Genomic DNA, 9656 nt, shown 5'->3' with positions numbered 1-9656 from the left:
CCCTTACCCATCTGTCCCCCTTACCCATCTGTCCCCCTTACCCATCTGTCCCCCTTACCCATCTGTCTAACTCTCTCCCCCTGTCCCCCTTACCCATCTGTCCCCCTTACCCATCTGTCCCCCTTACCCATCTGTCTAACTCTCTCCCCCTGTCCCCCTGTCCCTTTACCCATCTGTCCCCTTTACCCATCTGTCCCCCTTACCCATCTGTCTAACTCTCTCCCCTGTCCCCCTTACCCATCTGTCCAACTCTGTCCCCCTGTACCCCTTACCCATCTGTCCAACTCTGTCCCCCTGTACCCCTTACCCATCTGTCCAACTCTCTCCCCCTGTCCCCTTACCCATCTGTCCAACTCTCTCCCCTGTCCCCCTTACCCATCTGTCCAACTCTCTCCCCTGTCCCCCTTACCCATCTGTCCAACTCTCTCCCCTGTCCCCATCTGTCCCCCTTACCCATCTGTCCAACTCTCTCCCCTGTCCCCTTACCCATCTGTCCCCCTTACCCATCTGTCCAACTCTCTCCCCTGTCCCCCTTACCCATCTGTCCCCCTTACCCATCTGTCCAACTCTCTCCCCCTGTCCCCCTTACCCATCTGTCCAACTCTCTCCCCTGTCCCCCTTACCCATCTGTCCAACTCTCTCCCCCTGTCCCCCTTACCCATCTGTCCCCTTACCTATCTGTCCAACTCTCTCCCCCTGTCCCCCTTACCCATCTGTCCAACTCTCTCCCCTGTCCCCCTTACCCATCTGTCCAACTCTCTCCCCCTGTCCCCCTTACCCATCTGTCCAACTCTCTCCCCTGTCCCCCTTACCCATCTGTCCAACTCTCTCCCCCTGTCCCCTTACCCATCTGTCCCCCTTACCCATCTGTCCAACTCTCTCCCCCTGTCCCCTTACCCCTTATATCTCCCTGTCTAACCCTCTCTGCCCCTCATCCCCCAGTTTAACCCTCTCTGCCCCTCATTCCCCAGTCTAACCCTCTCTGCCCCTCATCCCCCAGTTTAACCCTCTCTGCCCCTCATCCCCCAGTCTAACCCTCTCTGCCCCTCATCCCCCAGTCTAACCCTCTCTGCACGGGACCTAACACGCTTTACCAACTGGACCTGACTGGACTCAACTAGATAAAACCAGACCTAACCGGATTAAACCAGACCTAACTTGATCAAACTAGTCTAAACGGACATGGTTGATTGTATTCTCAGACCCTCGTGCCTGTCTTGTCGACAGACCCACAATGCTTTGCGACCCAGCTCCCGTGGAGTCTTGGAGGACCTCAGGGAGACCACTTTCCCAGCCAACAAGATTACACTCAGTGGACTTCTGGATGGACATAGGGAGAGAATGAAAGAGAGAGAGAAGGTATAGTCTTATCTCTCTCAGGAGGAGTGATGAGCTGTGATGTCTTCTCTGCACTGACAGACAGATGGATGTGAATGTGTGCATAGATACACACAGGCTACTGTAGGTATTTATTAGACTGATATACAGTATATGAACAACTATATACTAATAAATGATGGTGTTTGTTGCCTTTTAACACTGCACGTGTTTTACTGCTCTTTTCTCTGAAGAAGAATTAGTGGATCAGGATGTTTGTCTGGTTTATCCATGTGTGTGTGTGTGGTGGGTGGGGTGGGGTGTGTGTGGTGGGGTGTGTGTGTGGTGGGTGGTGTGTGTGTGGCGGTTGGTTGGTGTGTGTGGGTGGGTGGGGTGTGTGTGGGTGGGTGTGGTGGTGTGTGGTGGTGGGGGGGTGTGGGGGGGGGGGGGGGGGTGGGTGTGGTGGTGTGTGGGGGTGTGTGTGGTGGGGTGGGGTGTGTGGGTGGTGGTGGGGGGGGTGTGTGGGGTGTGTGTGGTGGGGTGGGTGTGGTGGTGTGTGTGGTGGTGTGTGTGGGTGTTTGAGGATTCCTCTCCAATCTTTGACAGAATCCTAGAGATACAGTAGTGATGTCATCACTGAGGTCACAGGACACCGTGTGCTGAATCACTGCTCTGTTCATTGGCGGAATGTTTCCTCCGCTTCTCCTAGATTCTGCCACACACACCACACACACACCGCACACACACACACACACACCGCACACATACACACCGCACACACACACACACACACACACACACACACACACACACACCGCACACACACACACCACACCACACCACACCACACCACACACACACACACACACACACCCCACACACACACCACACCACACCACAACACACACACACACACCACACCACACCACACCCACACCAGCAGAACAGAGACTCTAACCCAGGGGAACCAGACTGCAGTAAAGAGAGAGTGAGAGAGAGAAAGAGAATCACTGATCAGTGAATAATGATGTAATGCATCACCCTTTTCACAGTGATTCCCCAACCTCTCCTCCAGTAGTCACAGTGATTCCCCAACCTCTCCTCCAGTAGTCACAGTGATTCCCAACTTCTCCTCCAGTACTCCCAATGATTCCCAACCTCTCCTCCAGTACTCCCAGTGATTCCCCAACCTCTCCTCCAGTACTCCCAGTGATTCCCCAACCTCTCCTCCAGTACCCCCAGTGATTCCCCAACCTCTCCTCCAGTAGCCCCAGTGATTCCCAACCTCTCCTTCAGTACCCCCAGTGATTCCCAACCTCTCCTCCAGTACTCCCAGTGATTCCCAACCTCTCCTCCAGTACTCCCAGTGATTCCCAACCTCTCCTCCTGTACCCCCAGTGATTCCCAACCTCTCCTCCTGTACCCCCAGTGATTCCCAACCTCTCCTCCAGTACCCCCAGTGATTCCCAACCTCTCCTCCCGTACCCCCAGTGATACCCCAACCTCTCCTCCAGTACCCCCAGTGATTCCCAACCTCTCCTCCAGTACTCCCAGTGATTCCCCAACCTGTCCTCCTGTACTCCCAGTGATTCCCAACCTCTCCTCCTGTACCCCCAGTGATTCCCAACCTCTCCTCCAGTACTCCCAGTGATTCCCCAACCTGTCCTCCTGTACCCCCAGTGATTCCCAACCTCTCCTCCAGTACTCCCAGTGATTCCCCAACCTCTCCTCCAGTACTCCCAGTGATTCCCCAACCTGTCCTCCTGTACCCCCAGTGATTCCCCAACCTGTCCTCCTGTACCCCCAGTGATTCCCAACCTCTCCTCCAGTACTCCCAGTGATTCCCCAACCTCTCCTCCAGTACTCCCAGTGATTCCCCAACCTGTCCTCCTGTACCCCCAGTGATTCCTCAACCTCTCCTCCTGTACTCCAAGTGATTCCCCAACCTGTCCTCCAGTACTCCCAGTGATTCCCCAACCTCTCCTCCTGTACCCCCAGTGATTCCCCAACCTCTCCTCCTGTACCCCCAGGCTCGATGATCAGGTGACCATTAGAATCAGCTGATTTAAGGAATGAGAGGCTTGATGATCAGGGGACCATTAACACAGCTGATTTAAGGAATGAGAGGCTCGATGATCAGGTGACCATTAACACAGCTGACTTAAGGAATGAGAGGCTTGATGATCAGGTGACCATTAACACAGCTGATTTAAGGAATGAGAGGCTTGATGATCAGGTGACCATTAGAATCAGCTGATTTAAGGAATGAGAGGCTTGATGATCAGGTGACCATTAACACAGCTGATTTAAGGAATGAGAGGCTTGATGATCAGGTGACCATTAGAATCAGCTGATTTAAGGAATGAGAGGCTCGATGATCAGGTGACCATTAGAATCAGCTGATTTAAGGAATGAGAGGCTTGATGATCAGGTGACCATTAGAATCAGCTGATTTAAGGAATGAGAGGCTTGATGATCAGGTGACCATTAGAATCAGCTGATTTAAGGAATGAGAGGCTTGATGATCAGGGGACCATTAGAATCAGCTGATTTAAGGAATGAGAGGCTTGATGATCAGGGGACCATTAGAATCAGCTGATTTAAGGAATGAGAGGCTTGATGATCAGGGGACCATTAGAATCAGCTGATTTAAGGAATGAGAGGCTTGATGATCAGGGGACCATTAGAATCAGCTCGTTGTGGAATACACCAAAGAAGAAGACAGTCTGTGGTTCCAGAGGAGAAGTGTATCATGTCTGTAAACACTCGATAGCCTGATAAGACTATGAGACTGGTGGGAAACCTGATCCTAGATCAGCACTCCTACTCTGAGACGCTTTGTGGATACGCGCCCTGGTCCCCCATGGGAGGTTGAGACTGGTGGGAAACCTGATCCTAGATCAGCACTCCTACTCTGAGACGCTTTGTGGATACGCGCCCTGGTCCCCCCTCTACATGGGAGGTTATTCAACTTGATCCAAAGGTAGAACTGATCCTAGATCAGCGCGTAGGGCTAACAGTAGCTCTGCTGATGGTGTGGTTCATATGAAAAGGTAGAACTGATCCTAGATCAGCGCGTAGGGCCCCTCACCTTGTTGTGACTGTAACAGTAGCTCTGCTGATGGTGTGGTTCATATGAAAAGGTAGAACTGATCCTAGATCAGCGCGTAGGGCTAACAGTAGCTCTGCTGATGGTGTGGTTCATATGAAAAGGTAGAACTGATCCTAGATCAGCGCGTAGGGCTAACAGTAGCTCTGCTGATGTGGTTCTGCCTGCTGTTCTGTTCCCCCTCTGTTTCAGAGAAGGTCCAAGCACTGCTCGGTGTGTGTGTGTGTGTGTGTGTGTGTGTGGTCTTTGTCTGCTGGTGAAGGCTACAACAGCAGCCTATGGTCCCTCATATGAAACTATAGAGCTACAGGAACAGAGAGGTTGTTGTTTGTCCCTCATATGAAACTATAGAGCTACAGGAACAGAGAGGTTGTTGTTTGTCCCTCATATGAAACTATAGAGCTACAGGAACAGAGAGGTTGTTGTTTGTCCCTCATATGAAACTATAGAGCTACAGGAACAGAGAGGTTGTTGTTTGTCCCTCATATGAAACTATAGAGCTACAGGAACAGAGAGGTTGTTGTCTGTCCCTCATGAAACCATAGAGCTACAGGAACAGAGAGGTTGTTGTTTGTCCCTCATATGAAACTATAGAGCTACAGGAACAGAGAGGTTGTTGTTTGTCCCTCATATGAAACTATAGAGCTACAGGAACAGAGAGGTTGTTGTTTGTCCCTCATATGAAACTATAGAGCTACAGGAACAGAGAGGTTGTTGTCTGTCCCTCATGAAACCATAGAGCTATGGGAACAGAGAGGTTGTTGTCTGTCCCTCATGAAACCATAGAGCTACAGGAACAGAGAGGTTGTTGTCTGTCCCTCATGAAACCATAGAGCTACAGGAACAGAGAGGTTGTTGTCTGTCCCTCATGAAACTATAGAGCTACAGGAACAGAGCGGTTGTTGTCTGTCCCTCATGAAACCATAGAGCTATGGGAACAGAGAGGTTGGCCTCCGTTTTGCTCTACGACCCCCACAAGCGTTTTGGGACTCGTCTTAAGTCAGCACAGCCGATCTGCCAACTTCTGTCTGTAGCGTCTGAACAAACTGTCAGGAACATGTTTTCCTCTAGGACGCCCACAGGCCTCACAGAACAAACTTCCTTTTAGATCTGTTGGGCTAGTAGCAGTAAGTGTCTATCAAATAATTAAGATGTTTTTGTTGATACTTCAAGGGGTCTTAAAATTCCAAATCAAATAGCAAAATGATCCTTGATCCTTCTTTAAAAATTCCACACAGCTTAGTAGAACAGCACCCTCAGCTCCCTTACTTCTTAAAATATATTCCATTCAGCTTAGTAGAACAGCATCCTCAACTCCCCTACTTCTTAAAACAATTCCATACAGCTTAGTAGAACAGCATCCTCAACTCCCCTACTTCTTAAAACAATTCCATACAGCTTAGTAGAACAGCATCCTCAACTCCCCTACTTCTTAAAACAATTCCATACAGCTAAGTAGAACCGCACCCTCAACTCCCCTACTTCTTAAAACAATTCCATACAGCTAAGTAGAACAGCACCCTCAAGACCGCGGGAGATGTAGACAGTAACGTGCTTAACGTGCGTTTGTGAGCAATGTTCTCCTCCAACCCCAGACCCTTTAATGTCTGACTGTCTGTCTAAACACACTAATTACACTCTAGCTCTAATCATCACTCTAAACAGAAGTATCACACACACACACACACACACACACACACACACACTACACACACTACACACACACACACACTGCACACACACACTACGCACGCACGCACGCACGCACGCACGCACGCACACACACACACACACACACACACACACACACACACTGCACATGGTGTTAATTTGTGAAGTCAAAGCTCCACACAGGGAAGCCTCAGCTTGGATTGTATACATGTTCTAGTCTCTTGGTGTGTATAATGACATACGTGTGTATCTGGTGGTTTGGAGAGGAGATATCTCTCACATGCAACAGGGGAGATACCTCCCACATGCAACAGGGGGCAGCACTGGGCAGTGAATGACAAGAACCTTAGTATAGGAGGCTACCAGACCCTTAGTATAGTAGACTACTGGACCCTTAGTATAGGAGACTACCAGACCCTGAGGCTTAGTACAGGAGACTATCAGACCCTGAGGCTTAGTACAGTAGACTACCAGACCCTGAGGCTTAGTACAGTAGACTACCAGACCCTGAGGCTTAGTACAGTAGACTACCAGACCCTAAGGCTTAGTACAGGAGACTATCAGACCCTGAGGCTTAGTACAGTAGACTACCAGACCCTGAGGCTTAGTACAGTAGACTACCAGACCCTGAGGCTTAGTACAGTAGACTACCAGACCCTTAGTACAGTAGACTACCAGACCCTGAGGCTTAGTACAGGAGACTATCAGACTCTGAGGCCAATCTTTTCCTGGACTAGCAACAGTCCAGACTGGATCCAGAATCCCTCATAGAACCCCAAAGAACCCCAATAAACCCCTCAGATCCAATCAGAACCTCTGTGATACTGGACTCTGCCTGAACCACAGATATTTCATCTGTTTCATCATACTAATTCCCAATGAGGACATTATGGTTGTTTCACCATGCAGTATAATTTATCTTATGGATGTTATGTCTGGTCTCTCTCACACAGATTGGTTCTCCTTACTCTGACTTCTTCCTTTGGGCCAGTACAAACTCAGTCTACCTCTGTCTCTCTACTGGTCTCTCTCCTTCCCTCAATACCCTTTCTCTCTCATACTCGTCGTGGGAAGACGAGAGAGAAAGAGTGAGAAAGACAGAGAGAGAAAGGGTGAGAAAAAGAGTGAGAAAGACAGAGAGAGAAAGAGTGAGAAAAAGAGTGAGAAAGACAGAGAGAGAAAAACAGAGAGAGAAAGAGTGAGAAAAAGAGTGAGAAAGACAGAGAGAGAAAGAGTGAGAAAAAGAGTGAGAAAGACAGAGAGAGAAAGAGTGAGAAAAAGAGTGAGAAAGACAGAGAGAGAAAGAGTGAGAAAAAGAGTGAGAAAGACAGAGAGAGAAAGAGTGAGAAAAACAGAGAGAGAAAGAGTGAGAAAAAGAGTGAGAAAGACAGAGAGAGAAAGAGTGAGAAAGACAGAGAGAGAAAGACAGAGAGAGAAAGAGTGAGAAAAAGAGTGAGAAAGACAGAGAGAGAAAGTGTGAGAAAGACAGAGAGAGAAAGAGTGAGAAAAAGAGTGAGAAAGACAGAGAGAGAGGGGAAGGAGAGGGGAAGGAGAGAGAGAGAGAGACGGAGAGGGAGGGGAAGGAGAGGGAGGGGAAGGAGAGGGGGAAGGAGAGAGAGGGGGAAGGAGAGAGAGAGGGAAGGAGAGAGAGAGGGAAGGAGAGGGAGGGGAAGGAGAGAGACGGAGAGGGAGGGGAAGGAGAGAGACGGAGAGGGAGGGAAGGAGAGAGAGACGGAGAGAGGGGAAGGAGAGAGAGGCGGAGAGAGGGGAAGGAGAGAGAGGCGGAGAGAGGGGAAGGAGTGAGAGAGAGACAGAGAGGGGAAGGAGTGAGAGAGAGAGAGAGAGAGGGGAAGGAGTGAGAGAGAGAGAGAGAGAGAGGGGAAGGAGAGAGAGAGAGAGAGAGAGAGAGAGAGGGGAAGGAGAGAGAGGAGAGAGAGAGGGGAAGGAGAGAGAGAGAGGGGAAGGAGAGAGAGACAGAGAGAGGGGAAGGAGAGAGAGACAGAGGGGGAAGGAGAGAAGACAGGGGGAAGGAGAGACAGAGGGGGAAGGAGAGAGACAGAGGGGAAGGGGAGAGGGGGAAGGAGAGAGAGGGGGAAGGAGAGAGGGGGAGGAGAGAGAGAGGGGAAGGAGAGAGAGAGGGGAAGGAGAGAGAGTGGGGAAGGAGAGAGAGTGGGGAAGGAGAGAGGAGAGGGAGGGGAAGGAGAGAGACGGAGAGGGAGGGGAAGGAGAGAGAGACGGAGAGAGAGGCGGAGAGAGGGGAAGGAGAGAGACAGAGAGGGGAAGGAGTGAGAGAGAGACAGAGGGAAGGAGTGAGAGAGAGAGAGAGGGGAAGGAGAGAGAGAGGGGAAGGAGAGAGGAGAGAGAGAGAGAGGGGAAGGAGAGAGAGACAGAGAGAGGGGAAGGAGAGAGAGACAGAGGGGAAGGAGAGAGAGACAGAGGGAGGAAGGAGAGACAGAGGGGGAAGGAGAGAGACAGAGGGGAAGGAGAGAGACAGAGGGGAAGGAGAGAGACAGAGGGGGAAGGAGAGAGACAGAGGGGGGAAGGAGAGAGAGAGGGGGAAGGAGAGAGACAGAGGGGGAAGGAGAGAGACAGAGGGGGAAGGAGAGACACAGAGGGGGAAGGAGAGACACAGAGGGGGGAAGGAGAGACACAGAGGGGGAAGGAGAGACACAGAGGGGGAAGGAGAGCCACAGAGGGGGAAGGGAGAGCCACAGAGGGGGAAGGAGAGCCACAGAGGGGGAAGGAGAGCCACAGAGGGGGGAAGGAGAGCCACAGAGGGGGAAGGAGAGCCACAGAGGGGGAAGGAGAGCCACAGAGGGGGAAGGAGAGCCACAGAGGGGGAAGGAGAGCCACAGAGGGGGAAGGAGAGCCACAGAGGGGGAAGGAGAGCCACAGAGGGGGAAGGAGAGCCACAGAGGGGGAAGGAGAGCCACAGAGGGGGGAAGGAGAGCCACAGAGGGGGAAGGAGAGCCACAGAGGGGGAAGGAGAGCCACAGAGGGGAAGGAAAGAGAGAGAGAGGGAAGGAGAGAGAGAGACAGAGAGAGGGGAAGGAGAGAGAGAGACAGAGAGAGGGAAGGAGAGAGAGAGAGACAGAGAGAGGGGAAGGAGAGAGAGAGAGACAGAGAGAGGGGAAGGAGAGAGAGAGAGACAGAGAGAGAGAGAGAGAAGAGAGAGAGGGAGGAGAGAGACAGAGAGAGAGAGAAGGAGAGAGAGAGAGGGGAAGGAGAGAGAGACAGAGAGAGGGGAAGGAGAGAGAGACAGAGGGGGAAGGAGAGAGAGACAGGGGGAAGGAGAGACAGAGGGGGAAGGAGAGAGACAGAGGGGAAGGGGAGAGGGGGAAGGAGAGAGAGGGGGGGAAGGAGAGAGGGGGAGGAGAGAGAGTGGGGAAGGAGAGAGAGTGGGGAAGGAGAGAGAGGGGGAAGGAGAGAGGAGAGGGAGGGGAAGGAGAGAGACGGAGAGAGAGGCGGAGAGAGGGGAAGGAGGAGAGAGAGACAGAGAGGGGAAGGAGTGAGAGAGAGACAGAGAGAGGGGAAGGAGAGAGAGAGAGACAGAGAGAGA

This window comes from Oncorhynchus tshawytscha, unplaced genomic scaffold, assembly GCF_018296145.1.
Source record: "Oncorhynchus tshawytscha isolate Ot180627B unplaced genomic scaffold, Otsh_v2.0 Un_contig_5561_pilon_pilon, whole genome shotgun sequence".
In the NCBI taxonomy this organism is placed as follows: Eukaryota; Metazoa; Chordata; class Actinopteri; order Salmoniformes; family Salmonidae; genus Oncorhynchus; species Oncorhynchus tshawytscha.
This window is presented reverse-complemented; position numbering follows the sequence as displayed.